The sequence below is a fragment of the Anabrus simplex genome, chromosome 1 (assembly GCF_040414725.1).
Source record: "Anabrus simplex isolate iqAnaSimp1 chromosome 1, ASM4041472v1, whole genome shotgun sequence".
Taxonomy (NCBI): Eukaryota; Metazoa; Arthropoda; class Insecta; order Orthoptera; family Tettigoniidae; genus Anabrus; species Anabrus simplex.
In genome coordinates this window covers 1,516,077,125-1,516,100,552 of record NC_090265.1, presented here as the reverse complement: position 1 = coordinate 1,516,100,552, position 23,428 = coordinate 1,516,077,125, and the positions used below count along the sequence as shown (strand labels likewise).

The 23,428-nt window shown below is 37.5% G+C and overlaps 1 protein-coding gene across 1 annotated transcript in view; it reads left to right on the top strand.

The window, feature by feature from the left end:
- pygo (pygopus) overlaps positions 1-23,428 on the top strand; it is a 214,287-nt gene that overhangs the window by 143,754 nt on the left and 47,105 nt on the right. The window lies entirely within an intron of this gene.

The following is a 23,428-nucleotide window of genomic DNA, read 5'->3' as shown; positions in this document are numbered from 1 at the left end:
TTTTTCACGTCAAATGAATACATCTTATGGTTTGATTGCATGTTTAAATCTTTAATATGATCGCAAAATTCTTTGGAATTCTTAATAGACCTTTTACCCTCAAATCTATAATGTTTTTTTTTTTTTTAAATTGTGTATAAATCTAGACGTCTTATCGGTATATTCTCTTTATGCACCTTCGGTAATGCCCTAGCCGTCGGAATACCCGGGTTCATATTAATAAGTTTATGGGATTCCCTTTCATTAAAGATGAAAAAAGATAATTTAAGAAGTGGCTTTAAGTTTCTCTGGATGATATTCGTCGGGTCTTTTTTTTATAATTTTGAATGAATTCTCTGCGAAAAAGGTTTCGGTTTTCCATATGTATGATTCTTTATTCATTATGACCGTCGCATTCGCTTTGTCCGCCTTAGTCACATCAAACCATTCTCCCTAATTTTCTGTTTCAGTGAAGTTATTGTTTGGTTATGATGTGTAGAAATTCTATCTTTGTTATTATTTATTAAATTAGAAAGTTTTTTCTTAATATTATATCTAGTCTCTGTGTAGTCTCTTACATCAAACTCCCCTCAACCTCCTGTCACAGTCAGTCCTCAACGACCTTCAAAGACGTCACTCAGTTAGCTTTAGCATTTGTGGTGGAGTGGTCGACATAGGATGGGCAAAGAGGTGAGTGACTGGATGGGCACTTAGTTCATATTTAATTGAACTTGTTCCTCAATTCTTTCATATTTTCTTTTTCTTTTTAGGCCCCTATTGTCAACACATAATCAAGTTCAGCTTGCATCATCAGTATAACTCCACCTCTTAATCAAGATAGCTATTTTAATGTGGCATTACCACCACACTGTTTTATGTACAATGTGCATATAATTTTATTCGCACAGTCACTCACGTTGTTTTATAATTGAAAATTTGTTGTTTCGAACAACAATTTAATCTGTGATTTTAATTGGACTTCATGCTTCATATCGTGTTCACGCCGCACCATTTTAACATTGAAGATTGACAAGACGCCATCACGCCGCGTCACAGGATACAAAGGCGTTTTGTTCACTTATTTTAACATGCCCTCACCTTATTTTTAATGTTTTGTATTTGTGACTGAAGATGTACCATAAGAGGACGAAGCATGTTTCACGAGATAATTTAATGTAGTCTTTTCAGTAAAGACAATTACAGTATTGTAAAGGTGGAATTATAAATTCAAATTTTCACAAGTTGACACTTTGACAATATGGGCTCTAATATGAGGTTTATAACATGCAATATTTAATATTATTATGAAATAGTAATTTCACTTTTTAACTTCTTGAATCCCCCTTATGGGTTCTGCAAAACAAAAATGTAAAATATTCAGTAAAGAGTTGTATGTTGGGTATTCAGCCTGAAGGATGGTTTGATCCTCCTCAGCTCCACCAGCAGCTGTCATAGATAGCCTAGGTATCACTGAAGGGGCACACCTGGGAAATGAGTGAGGTAGTTTCCCATTGTTTTCCTCGCAAGGCCAGAAGTTGCTATTACATATCAGTCTGCCAAGCCAAGAAAATTAAACTCAAAATAACAAAATGAGTAGCAAATGACAAGGTCTATTGAAACTAATCTGGAGTATAACTTGCATTATTATTAATTAAAGGTCACTTCAACTGCTGAACAATCACCACACATCCTACATGCCTAGCTTTTATTTTGAAACACATTCTACAGTAATGAAAAAGAAGTTGAATACTGGTATCTCAATTAAGAACAGTACTTAGGCATGATGTTTATAAATGGAAATTTATAGTAGTAGTAATAATAATAATAGTGAATTCTGAAATTTTTTTCTGAAAGACTACTTATTAACACGTTAAGTGCAATGACAATTTGAGTTCCACTGGATATTATTTTTTGAATCAAGTATATTGATTTGTTGAGCACTAATTTTTAGCAAGTTTACAGCAACAATTTTGAAAACCTTGTCCACCGAATGGTGACTGCTTTGATATTGCCTCTTTAAAAAAATATAGTTATGTCCAATATAGCACCAGAGTTCAGTGCAGCCGATTATTGTATTTCATGGTATGGAAACCAGTTTTTAATAATTCCCGAAGTGGTACGAAACTATTTATACAGTCCATTCCTGAAATCTATGACCTTTTCGTACAATATTCTTGTGAACTGCCATGTGCAGACAAGAAGAGAAATAGCTACTTGCCTTTCAGCAAAATTGCAGAATAATTATGCTCTTTGGATCAAAGAGTTATTCCACATAAAGTATACGAATGATAAGTTAGAAAAATGATAGTCTCTCATCTAGTCAAAAGCAAATAACATTATTATTTCTATGTATAGTGATAAAAGCTGCCTCCAGGCAACAATAGAAATTCTCTAGATTCCTCCTGGCACTACAGGGAAAATATAGCCCTTGGATAAGTTTTTCTTCCAGCAATTGAAGGCTGTCTTTTGCCATTTAACAGACATTATGCCAGCTTGTGAAGACTTTCAGTTTGATATTTATTAGAGAAACAGCCTTCATTCATTTTGAATTTTCTTCCCCATGCTTCAGCGACATGGTTTGCAACCAATTGCACAACGGAGAGACCTCCCAAATTTGAGGTGCCTGCGAAATATTGCCTTCAGCAAATAAGGAAAATTATAGAGAACAATGTGTATATTCGTTGTGCGTGGTGTCAGAAATATTTGTGTTTTTATTATGTGATTAACGCACCCCATTTATGTTTCACCTAACAATAAAGTGACCTTGGCTTGCATTAACCTGCCAGTTCGTTCTGTCTCTCTCCAGCACAACTGCAATTCTACTCTGCTGTGCGGCACACTAGCCGGCAAGATGCAAGGGTTGTCCAATAGCTGTGGTGTCGCATAGATTTTTAATCAAGATTTTTGACACCTTGCAATTTGAGCTGACAGTTATATTTTTGTACCTTGCTATTTTATTGTCTCCTCATCGTCTCAGTAAAATTGCATTGTCGGTTTCGGTATGATATCGGTAGTTCCCTTGTAAGATACAACACGTAACAGTCCAAGATACTGAATATTCTGTCTTGTAGTGCCTATTAATTCCCAACATTCTCCCCACCTTGGTCAACCTCCAGAGGGATGACCAGCTGAATCGGTCAGGCTATTTGTTGTCCCTGTGGGGTACGAAGAGTAACAGTCCTTACCTTATGGTCTCTTTCTTCCATCAGCCTCTCTATTCTTCCTCTTCTCCAGAGATGGTGGCCATCCTCTTGAATCAGAACTGGATCTCCGACTCAGAACTCAATGTATCTCCTGGACGTATTTTGAACTTCATGAAAACTCTTGAGTTCCAAAAAGTACTCCTTGGTCCATCTTCTCCAAGAAATTGTCTGCTAGTTTCTGCTCTAGTCTGAATTCTCTTGTCAAGACATGTTTAATAGTCAGTTCTGTACCTGTGGGCACGATTAGGAGTCCTTCGCCAACAAGAAAGTGTGCTGGAGTCAGGTCTTCAGCCTCGCCTCCATGGGAGATTAGCCTCGAGTTTACCACAGCTTCAGTGCTGACTAAGTGTTGAGCTGTTCTCTTTGAGTCGTGATTGTCCCAGTACTCTTCGTAAACATTGCTTAATTGTGCCTACCAACCTCTCCCACCATCCTCTCCGCCAAGCTGCCCGAGTTTAAACCTAAGAATTTCATTTAAACCCGATCTGCAGGTAGTGGATCTGCCACAATAGGAAATGTGGTCTTATGTCAGTTGGCTAGTTTCTTCAGGGTTGCTGAGGGGCGATAAACTTCCAGCCGATACTGATTTTTGGAAAGGAATGGATGGGTCTCTGAAGATGATAATGCCTTCCAAAGCTCCAACAGTTCTGCATTAGTGGCCTGAAACGTCTTTGCTTGTCTGTATAAATGGTACGTGGAAGTTCACACCTACCAGCAAACTTCTGAAAAGCTATCAGGAAGGTGTCCGTGGCCATACTGGAACATAACTCTATGTCTTTTGCACATGTAACAACTCAAATGAACAGGGCTATATTGGCCTTTTCCATATTCATGCCCACTTTTATGTAGAGAGGACTGACGGTCTATCCCGGTAACTAGGAAGGGCTTTGATGGTCTCACCCGATCTGCAGGTAGTGGAGCTTCAATTTGCTATCATCTTGGGTTTTTCATTATTCTGCATGGGAGGCATCCGTGCAGGACCTTCTTAGTGATTTGACGGGATCTAAGGATCCAGAATTCTTTCCAGAGATCTGACAACAGTATCTGGATTCTAAAATGATGCAATCTAATTGCCGGATAAGGAGGCTCGTGAATTGGGGAGACCCGCCTAGTGGTTTGGGAGGTCGTTGTACCCTAGTAAGATCTTCACAATGCAAGCGACTCTTGAGATGAATGAGTCTGTCTATGATGGAAGGGTTCGAATTGTCTTATCTGAATTCTTTAGGAATTGGTTGACTATTCTGGAGTGTTTGAAGCGCTAGTGCAAAATATTCCCATTGAACGGCTCTTATCCAGTAGATACATGCCTTTGTGAGTTCAACTGCTGTTGACTCTCCTGTGGGTTTTTCTCGATGACAAATATTGTGTGCTAACACTGCACCTGATACGAAGTCATCCATGAAAGTGTTATTATCTATGAGGGGTGCCACAATAGGAAATGTGGTCTTATGTCAGTCGGCTAGTTTCTTCAGGGTTGCAGAGAACAAGTATGGACTGCTGGTCAGGCCGAGTGGAAGCCTAGTGAAGCGATAGGTTACTATCTTTTCTGCCGTGTAGTAGCTCCCATTACTATCCTGAGTAACCCTGTACCCCAAAATCTTGTCAAGTCCCCGTCTTCCTCATGTAAGGCTAGCTGAAGAAATGCTTGTGTAATATTGCTAATGATGGCCGAGAGATGTATTCTGAATCGTAACAAAATAGCTAATATCTCGAGCAGCAGATTTGGGCCTTCCTCTGAAACATCGTTCAGAGGATGAGAGTCTGTTTCATGAGAAGGCACATTGACAGGTATGCTCCGCTTCGTTCTTCCATATTTCTCTTTGTTCACAGCTTGATGAGGGAGGTAGAACGTGGTGATCTTTGTCTCTCCAGCAGGTGTTACTTCTACTTGCTCCTTCATGATGTCCAGCATTTGTTTTATAGCACTCTTCCTTCGTAGCACTATTATTTTGAAGTATTTTACTCAAGGTATTGAATCAAAGTTCTACATTTATTTGGTTACTTGAAGGAAGAACATTCTGTTTTCTTGGTAGACAGGCTATTCTGTGATGATCTTGTACATGATAGGCTGCTTGTATTTCTTGAAGAATTGCTGTCTCTTTCTGAGTTATTTCTCAATCATGATTTGTTGTTATTCCCATCGTCTTTAGGTCCCAGAAGTGTCTTAGTTCATCGTCCGAAGGTGACCAAACCTGATCATTGAAATTGGCAACAGTTGGATTCATACATGTTCCAGATTGGCGAGGATCGATCAAAATATCATTGGAATCAGAACGATCGATTCAGAAATTCAAATCGGTGAGATGTCTTTCACTATCTTCCAGTATTGGTCACTGCTGATTAAGATCCCCTAGAGCAGGTTCTCTTGAGAATCAGTCCTAGGGTTGGCTAACTGCAATATGTTGTGGCATGCCACAGTCTTAATATCTTGTGGAGCTGCTGGCTGAGGTGAGAGTGAATGTGCACTTTCATAAGCATTGATGACAGCCATAGAACTTGTCCAAACTCCTTTAATATTGAATTGAACGACTCTGCATTGACATCAGGGATTAGTCTGGGATTCAAATTTGCAAAGAGTCGCTTCGTGTTTGTTGGTGGTTAGCAATTGTAAGTGATCTGTTCTTGATCTTGATAAATATTGCCTGACTTCCACTGTTTGGCATACACCAAGTAAGATGGTGTAGCACTGTAGGTCCTGTGATGCTGACTGCAAGAATGTGAAACCTCATATACTGATGTTTATTTTACCTACGGAGGCAATGTTGGTCTGACCTTCTGAGGCATTAGAATTCTTAATGTAATCACAAGTGGATTTATGATGTGCCTTCTTGTGGTTAGTACACTGTGCTCTTCCTTTATTTCTGCAATTGGATGCTGTATACTTGAATGAGGCACGGAAAGCACCGATGAGTTCTCTGCAGTCTCTTTTTGCTCCGTATCATTGGTGATTTTCTTACAGTCCTGGGCCCAGTGGCCCTGTGATTCACAAAAGGCACAAAATTGTTCCAGCCTCTTGGCCCCTTTTCATACTGAGACTTTAGGATCGGCACAGAAGTGAAGAGCTGTTGCCATAGGGTTGTAGCTTGATAATCTGGAAGTTTCACAGCAAATCTTCTGTGTGGTAAGTACCCCATCCGCTTCCTTGCCAAGGAATTCCATCAGTTTTAGGATGTTGCCTTCTGAAAGATATTCTCGTTTGGTGTGGATAATCTAGCGACGGCAAATGTCAGGAAATACTGTGAGGATCTTCAGTGGAAGTACTTGGCCGTAGGCATTCATGTCTTCCCCTAGTGCACGCAGAGCTTGAATGCGGTGGTTACAATCAATAAAAGTTAAATTAAGCACCTCTGGTATTGCAAAGTGGATGGGCTTAATATTTTCCAGGCAGTCCAAGTGGGCCTGTATAATCCTATTCTTGTTGCCATAATGAGTATTAAGAATTTTCTCTATTATTCATATGTCTTGGCTGTCATGGCGATACCTTCAATCAAGTGCTTTGGTTCTCCTAAGTAACCTTGCAGAAATACGTGTTTATAAATGTTGAGTAGTAACGAGTCATTATCGATCGACTGTTGGAAGTGTTCCCAGAAGCGTGCCCATGTCTCTGTGTCACCTGAAAAGGGTTCCAGTTTTATTGGAGGCAAGTGTTGGTACTAATTGTGTGTCGGTGATCCTAATATTCGACATCGAACTTGCCAGTTGTTTTCCCATCTCGTAAAATATGTATGATAGTATGCTTGGTGGTTTCAATATATTCTTCACATGTAGTCGTGTCATCAAAGAGGGGGTGAATCTCATTGTCAAGGCGTGTTAATTTGTTTAAGGTCTCCTTACAATATTCGTAATTTTCAGGAGAGGTAGACTCGGTAAATTCTCGTAATTCCTTGACTAAACATGAAATGTTTGTTCTTTCCCTAGCATGTCTTCTTTTCAATTGGTGCAGTCATGTGGTATTAGTGTCACTGCCTTCCATGCTGAGCCTGTCAACATGAATTGCTATAATAAAGGAACACAATGTTAAAAAGGGAGTTAAGAGGTTCCACCTATTCAATACACTGATATACAGTTGCACAAACTTATGTTAAAACATGTTTAATTCGGGACCGGTTTCGACACATATTTGGTGCCATCATCAGCCGATTGATAGAGCAGGGCAAAAAATATACGATTATCAACACACACAACACAAAATATAAGACAATGTTCATACTGTAAAGGATATATGTAAAAAATGTAACACTTTCATGAAGATGAAATATTCAATTGAAGGTCATAAGCAACGTGACAGTCTTGTACACTTCTGCTGTGAGTGTTGAAATCACATATAATGATGTTGAATTAATGGATAAGAACAAGTTAAGGGACTTGATTCAACACATTGCCTTGTTATATTGTGATAAAAAGGATCTTGAAAGATGCAGCTTGTGTACAGCTGTTGCTAGACAAGGAATAACATGCTTTTGTTTTATTGGCATGTCCAAAGGTGGATAGCGACATATATGAACTCCTAAGAGTTTCTTAGTTTTAACTGTATCAATACGGATCTATACGATGAAGTTCTTAAATTGTACTAATGTTCCCGGTGCTAAAACTCGACTTCTAAGACCTATCGTTGTGGTCACTGACGATGCTTCTAGCACCATGCATGTGTTTTCCAGTCCTATGGTCATAGTAAAGAATAACTTCCAAGACCTAACGTGGTGGTAAAGAGTACTGTTCTAACATCAGTCTTACCGTAGTAATGAAATGGTGTATGGCTTTTTTTGCTGGGAGTGTCCGAGGACATGTTCAGCTTGCCAGGTTCAGGTCTTTTGATTTGAGGCCCATAGGTGACCTGCATGTCGTAATGAGGATGAAATGATGATGAAGAAAGTATACACATCTAGCCCTCGTGCCAGCGGAATTAACCAAGGATGGTTAAAATTCCCAACCCTGCCGAGAATCGAATCCGACCAAAGGCCACCACGCTAACCATTTAGCCATGGAGCTGGATTTAGCGTAGTGATAATGTTTCTAACTCCGAAAGATGTCTTCCAACTCTTAAAAATAACTAAAATAAAAATTAACTTTCTAGACCTAATATGGTGGTAAGGAATAATGCCGTAATGCCAAAAGAATGATTTTGAAGTTTTATCGTAATGGTAAAGAATTGTGATCTAACACCAGAAGAATGTAAATTTACAACTCACATATTATAAATACATCTACACTGTATGTCCTAACTTTCTACTAAATCTGTCTTATCATTCCCATACAAACACTTCCAACCATCCATGATATTCTCAAATACCTTAAAATAACAGCTTGACATGATGTCATTACAAATTAACAAATCGTCGTTGCCGGAACAAAACCTCCTATGTGATAATATTTTTGGAGATATACTGACCCGCAGCACATTATCAAAAGCGAGAATGCCTTGACAATATTCACACAATATTGCACCTTAGATGACAGAACCTTACCAGCCAAAGTTCTTAAGCTAAAATATTTCACATAGGAGGTTTTGTCCCGGCAGCGACGATATTATAGTGTGACGTTCAAAATTAAATCTTCCTATTACCCAACACTTCTAACCTTGAAGCCTAAATAAATCTACATTTAATATTCAACACTCGAAGCCATGGGACGACTGCACTCATATGAATCTACGGTTATATTCAAATCTGAACTAAATTATTCAAATTATTCAACTAGCACTTCATCATAAATAATTCTTCAAGCAACTCTTTACAAGATCTACAGGTGGTATTTGGACTCTTCCTGAATACATATGAACATCACTACTCACAAAATCCACAGGGTCTCACAATTATCCCTGGACAACATTTCACCTTCGCATAATATGCAGGGGCTCAGTCTTCAGATGCACCCTGTTGTGCAATATGTGCTCAACATCAATAAAAGTTCTGCCTGAATAAATTTTCAGTTTGACGTCTCATTACTTCAGTCCCAACTGATAACTGTAGCTTCTGAAATTCATCGCTTAACTTGGGCCTCAAATTTATCCCAGAATTTACACCAGCTAATTTATTTCCTCAAAAATATTCTGAATCCAATTCTCCTCAAATTTTCTACTCCACATTTTAAATAGAACAAAATTTATCTTCAAATTTATTATTATTATTTCTTTTACTGGTATTGATTTGCTTCGAACACAGTATGAACAGTATGAACTGCGTTCTCCTTTATTATCATTATTTAATAATTTTGTTGGTTATGATGACTAATTTCTAGAATTAACCTCTGAAATTACACAACGGACAAATGTAGGCTTCAAAAACTCATTTTAAGGATACAGAATTAGTTGATATAGATATTATAGTGAACCTGAAATATTTGTCCTGAATGAGTAAATTCATAATTCCAATATTAATTGTCCATTATTGGACATAAATTTTTCAGCTAACTCATTCTTGGTTGCCAGCATTTCGCCCCAGTGTACCAATTTGGGCTCATCAGTTGGTAACTAGCACACGTACCAAGACATATAATATATGCATGTAATGGAGGCCACTATGTAGGCTACTTGGAGTCACAGGCAGTGCCAATGCGCTACGAGAGACTTAAGTCTCTCTTACAAAAATTGATGCCTGCTGGGCAATCAGATGATATAGGTATTATATTGGAGGTGTGCTAGTTACCAGCTGATGAGCCCAAATTGGCACATTGCGGTGAAGGGCGAAACGCTGGAAACCAAGAATGAGTTGGCTGGAAAATTTATTATGTCCAATAATGGACCATTTATATTGGAATTACAGAATTAGTTAGCAACTTTATTATTGTTATTATTAATAGTGGTGTTTACTAAATCTCAAGTTAACCTCTGATTTAACACTGCAGATAAGTATAGGTTTAAAAGAACACCTTTTAACAACACAAACTTCATTCAGTAACATCACTAAAAAATCACTGGTAATTATTTATGTTTGTCTTGTCAATACTAATCAAAAGCTATTTAATCCATATTAATTAAAATATTGTACGTTTCTCTTCGTCAGCAACCAAACAATCTACCAAATAATCTGCGGACTTGATACAAAACCATATTAAAAATATACTATCAAATAAGTTATAAATTAAAATACAAGAATTGTCATCTAAATAAGATCTTTAAAATTACAAAGAAATAATATATCTTTTTCTTTAAATGTTCTGATAGTATCTCTGAAAACAATGTGTGCATCGAAAATGTAAAACTTAAAATTATATTGTAGCTCCTTCTGTACTCTTTATCTATTGAAAATACCTTCAAAATGGCTAACAGTGTTCTTCTTTAGTAAGTTGGAGGAAGATATACAGTGACATTTATTTAGATGAGACATCGAATGTGCGAGAAAGTAACTGACATCTGTTTCTTTTATCTAATGTTAACAAAGTGTCGATATATATCTAGACTGAGCTTATGTATTAAATGTGGATTATGTATGAATTTAATATGTATTAAATGACTTTTGATTAGTACTGACAATGCGAACATATAACATTTTTCAGTGTTGTTGTTGAATGAATTTTGTATCTTTAAATGGTATTCTTTTAAACCCATATTCTTGTTAGCCATTTTGGAGGTATTTTCAGCAAACAAAGACTGTAGAAGGAGCTGCAATATAAATTTGAAATTTTTTACATACACGTTGTTTTTAGAGACATTATCAGAATTATTTTAAGAAAATACATTTTTATGTACTTTTACAGATTTTATTTTGATGTCCATTCTTGTATTTTAATTTATAACTTATTTGATAGGATATTGTAATATGTTTTTCTATCAAGTTTGTGGATTATTTAGTGGATTTCTTGGACGCTGATGATGAGAATGTGGTTCTCGAAACGTATGCCATTTTAATTAATATGGATTAATTAGCTTTTGATTAGTATTGACAAGGCAGACATATAGCATTACCAGTAGTTTTCAGTGTTGTTACTGAATATAAGTCCATATGGACCAAAAATAAACCATAATGGTTAAAATTACAAACCTCATTATCGATTATCATCATTCATTAATGGTGTTGATAACTGATTTTTAAGCTGACATTTAATATAATACTGTAAACAAACATAGATTTAAAGGAACACATTGTAAACTTCTTCTGCACACAAGCTACGTCTTGAATCTCATGACAAATATCTATACATCTTAAACCTGAATTGTGGCGTTACTATAATTATTAAACATAAAGAAAACACGGACGTTAAAATAGCAAGTTATGCACTTTTAAAGGTACATGATTGCAAGTTTATGTGACCTTTGAGTGTCAGATTCACATCATACTCTATTCCATCAACCACCTTGGACATAGCCCTACTAGTACATATGTTGACTGCTATGACAGTGGCCTTCTATATATATATATAAAATAAGAGTTTTGTCTGTACATTGCTCAGAATTTGAAAAGAAGGTATTTCTGTATTGGTCATGTCCACAGTAACAAGGACATGCAGTTTTTAACCTTTCCGTAATTTCTGTCTGTATGTATGTATGTATTTATGTATTATGCACACGCATCACGAGAAAACGGCTGAAGAGAATTTAATGAAAATCGGTATTTAATGTCGGGGATGAGCCACTATAATCTGTGCTATAAATAATTTTATTCCTGCTGAGTGAAATGGTAGTTCAGTATCGATAAGTACTACATAACCGTATATAGTGTTAAATTTCCGATCATTTATGTCATATACATTTTTCCCATACTGGCTATGATAACACACATATTCATGAATTTGTATTTTTGTTGCTAAGTCCATATCAACACCGAGCCATGAGAAAATGGGTATTTATTTGTTTATTTAGTGTATGCATACAAATACATTATTACAAATGAACAACAGTAATCAATGAACTAAACTACAAACAAACATCTAGACCTTGTATGTACTCAATATATTTTGGGGTTGCTAACAAGAAGTCTTCATATGGCCTTCCATATGCTCTGATGCTGCAGTCCTCCCTGATGTGTTCAATAGTTTGTCGCGGTGCACCACGGTCTCATACCGGTGAGGACAGCATTCGCCATTTAAAAAGTGAATCCTCATGTCCCGTCCTTAGGTGGTTGAGCATTGGCAATACCTTGCGAGGTTGATCAAACCCTGGAACTGTCTTAGTGATGCATGGCACAGAGGTGCCAACTATTACGGATTGTCCGTAATTATTACTGATTTCACTTCGCGGTTACGGAGTTACGGTCAAAGGGGAAATTATTACGGAAAATCTGGCATTATCACGAAAAGGTCATTTTCGACGGAAACAAAAGAAAAGGAAAAATGTTCAGTCCTTTCGAGCCTTTCTCCTAAATCGTCTTTATTTCAATGCTTGTGAGTTGGCAACGATAATTATTCGATGGTGACTTCCTTTTGCTACCCATAAGCGTTGTAAAATTCATTGTGAATGAAGGAGCTCAGGCGCTGCTCTTCTCCACTACAGATCCTTCAGTAATATTGTATTTGCTGTGTTAAGTGTACCTGACAGTTGACAGAAAGATTGAGAATGAAGTGAGGCCTACATTAAGCACATCTGCACTGGTATCGCTTATGGTTCAGAAAACGAAAATGTCATCACAGTCGGAAGGATGCTTCAAGAAAAAACTGAAAAGCAGCTGCTGCGTGAGAAACAAGCTACAAGGAATTTTTTATCACAGAACTAACAGGTTGCGTGCAAACGTTATTGTGTAATATGATATACTTTTGGATGGATTGCTAGTGGGAAGGGCAAAAGGGGTGTCATTATCAAGACGGATGGAGCATGCTTTGGACTTGACTCGAAATTTTTCTCGGGGACGGAGGGCGATTAATGATAATCCACTTCAAAGTTGGCGCCTCTGATGGCATCCTTGGCATGTAGCTGGAGCATTTTTCATCCATTCTCGCCTCCAAGAATCGGTGATGTTGAACCCGATGTGATTGATGTCAGTTGCAAGAGGTGGATGTCTCGAACGGAGTTGGTTGATTTTGAGGTCCGAGATGTCAGAGTGTACCGGTAGTCCAGGGTTCGCTAGGATCTTGTTGTATTCTCTGATCAAAGCTACTTTCCTTCGCAGGTTAGGGGGTGGTATGTTACTTAGGACAGGCAGCCAAATGGTGGGAGTAGACCTGATTGTTCCTGTAATAATGTGCATAGTACTATTAAGTTGGACATCAACTTTGTTAGTATGGGCGCTGTTCAACCATACTGGTGCACAGTACTCCGCCGCAGAGTATACCAGGCTCAACGCAGACGTCCGCAGAGTTGTGGCGGATGATCCCCATGTGGTTCCACAAAACTTTTGTATGATGATGTTTCTTGTTCTCAGTTTCGCAGCAGTTTTTGTGAGATGTGATTTAAATGACAGGGTCCTGTCTAGTGTGATTCCCAGATATGTTGGTTCCTTATTGTGGGTAAGTTGTGTACCATCAAAGTAGACTTCCAGAGTCCTATTGGATTGTCTGTTGTTGAGATGGAAGCAAGTCACCTCTGTTTTTCATGCATTTGGTCGAAGCCTCCATTTTTAAAAATACTCTGCAAGCACAGACAAATCAATATTACCGCTCACTTACATTATAACATTGTAGTGAAGTTGTGCTGCAAATATATCGATCTATATGCAAGAATTGTGTCTCTGTTGTGGTTTCTGGTGGGTGTTTGTGGATTATTTTGATGTGCTGACCTAGTGTTGGTGTTGTCTAGTAGTTTTACGATCTTTATTTGCTGTTATTAGTGTTATATATGTTATATTTGTGAAAGTTTTACACCCTAAGTGGCAGCCATTTTGGATTTGCTACAATGGTTCCTGAGATAACACTAGATAGAAAGGCAATTTATTATATCCGTCTATAAAATCTTGCCCTAAGTGTCAGCTATCTTGTCTGATTTAACATAATTGCCACAGAAACCACGATTCATATAGAAACTCTTACATATCCGGTGTTGCCTAGATCACAGAATCTGTATTGTTTAATTACATCTATGCCCTGTCTAAGTACACCATCTTTTACTTAGTCAGCCATCGTTAGGGCGGGGTCGATGTTGCTTTACGTCCGTAGGTTTTAACCTTAAAGTGCCCTACACGTGTACCCCGGGTGGTGTTAAGAAAGCAACATAACTGGCTGCCAGACAGTCCTTCCAGCTCTCCTGTCTACACGACAAATACATACCAAACTGAATAAGAAAATGGGTAAACAGAATTTAATGAAAATCGGTATATAGAGTCGGGGAATAAGAAATTACAGTTTAAGCTATAAACAATTTTATTCACTCTGAATGAAATGGTAGTTTAGGGGAAGGCGTCTAAAATTTAATTTTTAAATACCTATGTTATTGGTCCTATTGAAAAGTACTACATAACTGAAGTTATAGAGAATACAATTTCCGATCATTTATGTTTTATTCAGTTTTACCATACCGACTATGATAAGAGTGGTATTTCAGAGTCAGAAGAAAATTAAATGTGAAGGCCTACATTGATCAACAATAATATTACATTGACCATTGTTTGTTGTGCTGTTCCTCGTCTATGCTGACACTCAACTCCGATAGGTAGGATTACTGCTGCAAACTGAGTATATCAGCCTGACTGAATATTGGTGGGAAATTGCTGGGGAGTTAGATAACTTTCTTCTTTAGCATGTCATTCCTCTGGTTCAATACTGCTGGTAGGTAACACACTGGATCATCATAGTATTCCACCTATTTGATACTACTCTGACGTGCTGTTTGGAATGAGCAGTGTGCACACTTATGGCAGAGGCTTTTTTAGTAGTAGTAGTAGTAGTAGTAGTAGTAGTAGTAGTAATAGTAGTATGAACTGGTCTAGAATTCCAATTTAGGCCTATTCCAAATTATAGTACCACAATTCACTAAATAACTCAAAATTGATCTCTGAAAAGAGCTGTTTCTTAAGAAAAGCTTCTTCCTCTTCACTTTTATTAAATTCTACATTTATTTTATTCCAAATTAGCAGCGAAGATGGGGTTTCTCCTCCAAGTCAGATAGTTTTTTCCCCCACCATTGTAGTGAATTGAGATTTTCAAACTCTTTGGATACTCCTAGGATACAGATAAGTAAACAGGCATAGTTTTTGCCCTGGAACTCTCCACTATTCGAATCCCCACCCCCACCCCCGCGCGGAGTGTTCACAGATCATGGATGTCTGCGGCCTGGTCATTCCAGCTCTGGAACTTTGGACTGTTAGATCGGCAGTGTAGTACTGTTTATTAAAAGTGAGAAAATGTGTGGTTTTTCATTTGATTATTTCATATGAAAGCATTGCTTTTAATCACGTCATTCCTACTGACGTCATTGTAATGACCCATGTTCATTTCGGTTGGGAAAAACCACTAAGAGAGTCCTTCGGAGAATCTAAAAAGGCAGGTGGAGAGTGAGTGTTTGCCATTATAATGTCATCTCCCCAACCTGATTGTGACTGATGGTAGGCAGCTGGCCTTACATTACCATTACAATGAAAATTCCCTAACCCAGTCTTCATATGAGAAAAAACATTTGGTGACTTCCCCGTCGCGTTTCTAGGGTATCGTTAAGAACTATGCAATTTAATACAATCTTGCTCACAATATGTACACTATCTAACCTAGAATGCTGTATACAATGTAGAATTCTGTAGCGAACCACAGGTACATCAGCTAATAATAAAGAAAGATTGGTGGATGTTCGTCCTAATCAATACAATTTATATTTGGTTATTTATTTACACCATCAATACGGAACATAAAACGTATAAATTATGAAATTGGTCATCTTAACGCTTTTTTTTATATATTAACAACACACTACAGAAGAAACACAGAAAAATACTTTCGTATTCAAACATCTTCTGTGTCATTTCTGTCTTGATGAAATGATCCGTAATTGCACACAGGATATTATACTCACTATATGGCAGGAAGGGAAAAAACCTCTTGTTCGATAAGATAGGGCCACCTTTTCGCAGGTAGCGAACACTCCCTTGTCAACTGAGTTTAGACAAATGTCAACGTTTTGGTAATATTGGGTAAAAGAAACAGACATTGCATTCTCCCACATTTGATGTCTCATCTAAGTAAATAAATAAATGTTTCTGTAGATCTTCCTCCAACCTTGGTAACATATGTACAGGTTTGTGTCCTACTATTTGCTTTATATGAAACCCAACAACAGAGCTTGAATTTTACATATCTTTCAGTAACTCTTCATGAAATAATCTAAGTCCAAATTTCTTATCGAAATCTCGCTGAGATATGTGATGTCCTCACTACTGGACTTTGCCATGGCCCATATATTGCTCCCGAAATTCACCGTGGAGACTGTTCCAATCCTTTGGAGAAAAATGATGCAGATTATCCCTCACTCTCTGGTTGTATAGCCACGCCACCCTACGGCAGAATATGGCGCAACAGTAATGCCTCTGGATCATCACCTTCTGAAATCGTGGGGATCTTCTAAAAATTGATACTCAAAATAATACAGAAATTCAGGCTGTCATGCCTCCTCTTTCAAAATAATTTTCATTTCATTTTAAATGCCTAAAATGCCCTAGGCATCACCTGGGCTATTTTCTTCCACTGTGGCACATAGCTCGACTCGTGGCATACATCTTACGTCATGGAATCACCTCCTGTTCTCATTTACTTTGACTTTGTTTTTCAGTGCTTATATGTGATATTTAACAGATATTTCACATGGAGAAACCCTCTGGCATTTCATGCATTTCACCTGTGAAATTTGGGGCTTTATTATTGCCGGAATGGCCCCATTATCCTTTAAACTTCAGCTCCCGAAGGACTGCAAAATCCCACATATCTGAAGATGTTCATTCATGCAAGGAGACTGCATTCCCTCAGAGTTCCATCTGTCACTGTCACTTGGGACCTCAAACACCTGGTTTACTGGAGAATATCGATCACATACTAGCATAAGCGGAAGGATACGATATACCTTAAAGAGCTATGGCGACACTATAATCTTAGCTTGTAAAGTAATGGTTGACATTTCTTCAACATTGCATTGACTACAATTTTCTGCTTTTGTCTAAAAGGGGTGACCTGTTTTGTTTGTGTGCTTGTGTTGGCATTTTATGTCCATTTTATTTATTTTTTTCCAGTAAATATATTGTGATTGTAGCAACATTTAGTTTATTCTCTGTTCTGTTGAAATTATGTTTTTGATTTTGAGATTGATACTTTCACGTCCGTAATCGTAGACCTGATGATAATTTGAAGAAGTCTTCCTCGTGAATAGTCAATGTTTTCTTCTCAAGACGCAGAGCAAAGTTCTCTGCAAAATGTAAAGAATTTCACCTTGTTTTCTTGACACAGCAAAAGCCCAAAAGCTTATCATCATGTCTGTGTTTCTGATTATTCAGTCTCTTTTGTAACTAACAATTTATTATTTTTCTAGCATTTACGACATCAGGAGTATCTGTTGCTGAGCCTAAGAGCTCTTCGGCGACACGTTCTAATTAGGAATTTCATTATCAGAAAGAGACTATGGAGTAGACATACTATTATTGAATGAAATGTATGTCTGCAAGGATTGCCTTTTCATGGGAGAGTCAAGTTTCTTAACTGTCTTTGAAAAATGTTTGTTTAGATCATGAAATATATGGGGGGCTGCTTTCATCTCTGTCGTGGAATCTCAACTCTTTCACTGGTCATCAAGAACAAATCTACACTTAATAAAAAGTTGTTGGAAAAATGAATATCACACACAGAATAATTACAAGTCAGTTTTCTGGCCTTTCTAGGGATAGCTTTCTTCTACTTTGAAAAAAAGAAAATTGCTCTTTTTAGGTGGTTTAGAGAAATGTTTAGCTGAAGAAGATTGGTCACATCCAGTTCTGCATCCAAATACAGTACAAAACACATTCGCATGTTGCAGTAGTTAGTTTTCCAACGTTCCTCTCTTCAGACACAATGTATTTTCACATGACAATGAATTGCAACAAAATAATCAGTGATTATTATGAAAACTGTGGATAGCGGTAACCGTGTGCTTACGATAATACTATACTAGCATACTGCAATCTCAGGTGACAGTGCTGCTGCTGTGTGACATGGCCATGACTCCCCTCATTTGGCTTACAGGTAAAATTGATGGTAACAAATAATACTGAATGTTCTTCTTTACTATTATTCTGCAAGCAAGTATACTGGAACATGTGTTTATTGGTAACTTGACAGTAAGAGCTCTCACACTTCTTCTTCTTCTATACGTTATGCAGAAACTGTACAAGAACAATCCACATACTCTTGAAGCCCTGGAGAATGAAATCAGTCGACTAATAATGGAAATTTCAGAGCAGAGATATGAGTGTTGAGTTTTTTTACGCTGATGCAACATTTATATTGGTTTTCAACTTCGTTCATTATTAACTCTTAACTAATAATTTTGGCCTTACATAATGAAAATGACTGGAATGCTATGTGACCGAATGTTACCTGTGAGATTGAAAGTTAAAGTACCGGGCGAGTTGGCCGTGCGGTTAGGGGCGCGCAGCTATGAGTTTGCATCCGGGAGATAGTGGGTTCGAACCCCACTGTCAGCAGCCCTGAAAATGGTTTTCCATAGTTTTACATTTTCACACTAGGCAATTGCTGGGGCTGTATCTTAATTAAGGCCACGGCTGATTCCCTCCCACTCTCAGGCCTTTTCTATCCCATTGCCGCAATAAGACCTATCTGTGTCGGTGCTCAGATGGTATGGTCACATTGTTTGGAGGGATGAGAACTATGTGGAGAAGAATGTCTTGAGGATGCATGATGAACGCAAAAGGAAGAGAGGACAGCCCATGAAAAGAGTGATGGAGCTAATTCAGGAAGATCTTGAGGAGATAGATCTACATGAGGAACTGGTAAAAGAATGAAATCGAAGGTGCTCATTAAAAACAGCGACCCTGTATGAAATGAGTTTAGCTGCAAAAAGAAGTAGTACGGTAATGAAACTGAACACCCGCCCATGCTGCTATAGTTTACTGGTGAGTCTAGCAATGGAGGCCAGGCAGTCTGTTGCTGTGACGTCCCCTTTATAGTGTGGTGACATTTTGCTGCCTCTCCCTGTACTATATATCACCATATACAAGCCAGTATTTCATACTTAATCTCCATTAGGAAAAAGTAGAAATTGTACATTGTAGGTTCATCTTATACATTAGATATAAATTTCAATACTGATGATGATAAGAAGAAAATTTGTGGCACAGTACCTGTCAGATACATGGACAGGGGGGTGAAATGAACTGTGTTGGTTGCATCAGACTTACTGTGAACAGTTTCTTTTGTTTTCCAAATGTAAACAGTTAAATAGGTACACACTTCATCTTGTGAGAAAAGAAATTGATGATAGAAAATAATACTGAGTGTTCTTCTTTATCATTACTCTGCAAGCAAGTATACTGGAACATGTGTTTATTGGTAACTTGACAGTAACAAAGTATCTCAGATTTATTTAATGAAGGTAAAACTCCTTGTTGTACTGCCATGCTGGTTTCAGAAGTTTTGGGCTCTGATAAATATGTTTATTAATATTAGTAACTTGGTGTTGTTTATTCCAGATTTTTGCCTACAACTTCTTAATTTTTTCCCTTCTTTCATATCCCAGTAATGTATTTTTCAAAACTGAACTAGATGATTTTCAGTTTATTTTCATTTTAACTCATGTATTGTTTATTTTCAAAATAATGATATATATATAATTTACACAATACCCTAAAAACAAAAATTCAACATACGTGTGCGTGAAAAAACTACAAAAAGTGCCCGAATTTACCCCATACTTGTACTGTAGGAGAGTCACAAAGTTCCCCCCTATACAATACAAGTTTCTTCAGTTTATTTACATTAATTAGTATATTTTTTGTCATAAAATGTTGGTCATCATCAGCTAAAAGTTGAATAACATTTAAAGCTAAGAACTACAAGTGTCATATAGCAAAACATTAAACTAAAAAACTATATTGAAGCTAAAATGACAAATTCATGGCAGTTAAAAAATGTCTTATAAAGGTCATATGATGCAGCATTTACATAAGTTCTTGAAGTGAACCAGAATTGTTGTTGACATTAAAATGCAGCTTTTGGTATTTGAAGATGTAAACATTAAGTCTTGGCTTACGTTATATGGGACGTTTTTGTGAATTTGTAATAAAGCCCGACTAGTAAAAAGTATTACATAAATAATGAGTAAATAAATAAACAGAAAAAGTAAGTAATGGTAACGGACATGGCATGTTTAATAGCAACCACAAGTGAATCACAATGTTGATAAGTTTGTGGTTGCTATTAAACAGCCCATGTCCCTTACCATTGTTTACTCCCGAGCCCCTCAGTTCATTGTTCCAGATGTGTGACAGTGCGGCAACAGCAGATTCATGAGTGAGAAATCTAACCCCTTAATGCCCAGTGTCTTCATGTGAGGATACAAAGTTCTTTGCTTAAAAAAGAAACTGTATTTGATATATTATTGTACCCCATGGTAGCATTAAACAAAGCAAAATGGAAATGAGAAACCAAATACAGGGAAAACTAACCTGGCACACTGTGTGAGGTTGCTAGGAACGGAAGCAGGCTCATGGTGAGATTTTCCCCCGCCCTTGAAATAAATGACGAAAATCATCTTTATTGTACTGTTTTAGATTTAATTGGTTTATTAAAGCTTTTTGTATTTATTTTCATAAGAATTATTGTAACCTTACATTATTTTAGTTACAAATGTAGAATATTTTACCTTGTTTAATATAACCATGACAAATAGAATACCTAGTGTGATCACTCCGCTCTCTTAACATCATCATTGGTGGCCCCGCCGGAGTGTGGCGTTACAGTCGCAACGCACCAGCTGCAACAACATGTGCACCAAATTGTCGACAAAGGTAATAGGCGGGGTTGCGTGTGAAGTCATGGTAATAATTTTAATGCCTATCGAGGGAATTTGTTTGTTTTGATATTTTCCGAAAGTCTCTGTTAATATCTGTGCAGTGCTTTGTGTGTGCAATCAACTAAGTTTTCTATTATTTAGAGAAAATGTCTTACTTTTGTTCTGGTTGTAAATCAGGTTACGGGAGGAAGCCTGACGGCAGACAGTTCTTTTATACTGCCAAAAGAAAATATCTGTTTGCAAAGTAAATGAGAGTTATTCCAAAAAAAAAAAAAAAAAAAGATAAGCAATTGCTGGCCAAAAGCAGAACGTGTTACCTGCATTTTCGGCAGATTTACTTAACTTATAAAGGCGGACTGTTTCATTGTGTACAGTAAAAACATCCTCGTGTGAGATGAAAATTAAAATCAGGAGCGGTGCCTCATGGTTTTTTCCAAATTTACTGAAATACATATCCACTGCGGTAAAATTGCGAAAGGCACCCGGTAAGAAAAGGAGTGAAGACAGTATCAAGAGGATAAGGAACCAGAATCACGATGTGAGTGAAGCAGTGATGGCAACTGTGAGCGGTAAGGTTCAAGGTCGGGCTAGTGGTAGTCAAATTCACGGCCAGTCTAGTTCTCTTGCTGATACCCAAAAGTCAATTCTCAAAAGTCTCTCAAAAGGCGACTAAAGTACGCAACTCATAATTCAATGCAAGCTAAATATCTCCTTCCTCAGTCAAAGCTAGGATTAATTTTCTACAGGAGCAGATTAAGAACATGGAATGTTTTATGTGCTCTGTTTAAAAATTATTTTTGTTTTCTTTTTGGGTGTTGTATTTGGTTATTTGCGTATCAGTGTAACCTCTGCTAAAACAATGTGTAGCATTGGTGATTGGCTCCACTAGCACCACTTTGCGGGAGTGTGCTTGAATTCAGCCAGTGATCTTACTAGGTATTCTATTCATCATGATATAACCTTACTCAATAAATGAAGTTATTCAATAATATAGAAAAGCTACAAAATCACTATAAACAAGAAGCAAACCAATAAACAAAATGGTAATCTGTTGTTTATCCAAAACTGTTGAGGGAACTATCAGTATGGTCATATTGAAACCGACAATAAAATTTTGCTGATAGGATGAGAAGGACCATAAGAAGCCAAAGTAAAACATTTTGCTGCATTTTCGAGCTGTAAGATCCTGAAATCAACACGGAAATGTCTAATAAGATCGCATGCGTTAACATACAGCTGGACGTGGACAGCCCTGGTGACCAGCTGAGGCGAGCGCGTTACCTTGAGCTTTCTGGGCCAGGCAGTTAACACTTGTTCCTTTGAAAGAGCAGTCATGAAACAGCTAATTTTCTAGGGTATATATATTACGTTATTCATGAGAAAAAGGTTTCTCTTCTTCCCGTGAAATAACTTTGGAAGAAAGGGAGATGGGTCGACATGTGATCAAACTAATTGAAAATTATCCCATGGATGCCAGCATTGTCTCAGTCATGTCTGGAGAGAAATAGTGATAGCAAAAGTAACAGTTGAAACAACAACACTTCATCTGCATCATCTGAAACAGAAGACAGCACACCATTGCCAGGTACGAGAGGTGTTACAGATCTGAGCTTGAGCCCCAGTCTGATTCCCGTCAATCAAATGAAGCGACACCACAGTAACCTGACACATCTACCAGTTCAAGCTATGCTTCCAGTCCACAGAAGAAAATGAAACACACTGTAGATCTTGAGCACAAGAGGGGGTAAAAAGTGGCTTTCATTAACCACTGTTCACAAAAATTGTATGGTGATATCACTCTAATATCTGTACGTTAGCATCTATGTCAGGAAGTCCTGTTGAACACAGGAAACTGATGTATAAAAAAAATTATTTTCCCGCTTTGCAGAAACAAGAAGGTTGACGCAGAATGTTCACGACGAAGACCTGCAACTGTAGGCCTTGGACATTTCAAGTGAGATTTCAATGGGGCAAAGTAATTTTAGTGCATCTATTGGTTGGTTGAGTTGCTTCAAGAAAAAAGTACTGAATCAAAAGTAGAAAAATCACAAAAAATTGTATCCCGTGCATGTCAGCGAGAAGAAGAGGAGGAAAGATTAAAGTTGCAAAGAAATTTGTGGAAGCAGCTGCCGAGCAATTTTTAGATTACACTCCTTAATCAATATAAAATAGAGATCAGAGTGTTTTCGTGCATAAACTAAAAGCAAAAGTGACTATATTGTTTGTTAGCGAGAAACGTACAGAAACAGTTGCTCAGTTGGTTAGTGCATTCACCCATTCATAAACAATTATGCCTACTGTTAGTGTGGCAGGTACTCCTTTCCCGAACTTATTCTTTGTACCCCAGGAGGCAACTGGAACGTTTGGTACGAGAGTTTTCAGAAAAATGTTTCATGCCGAA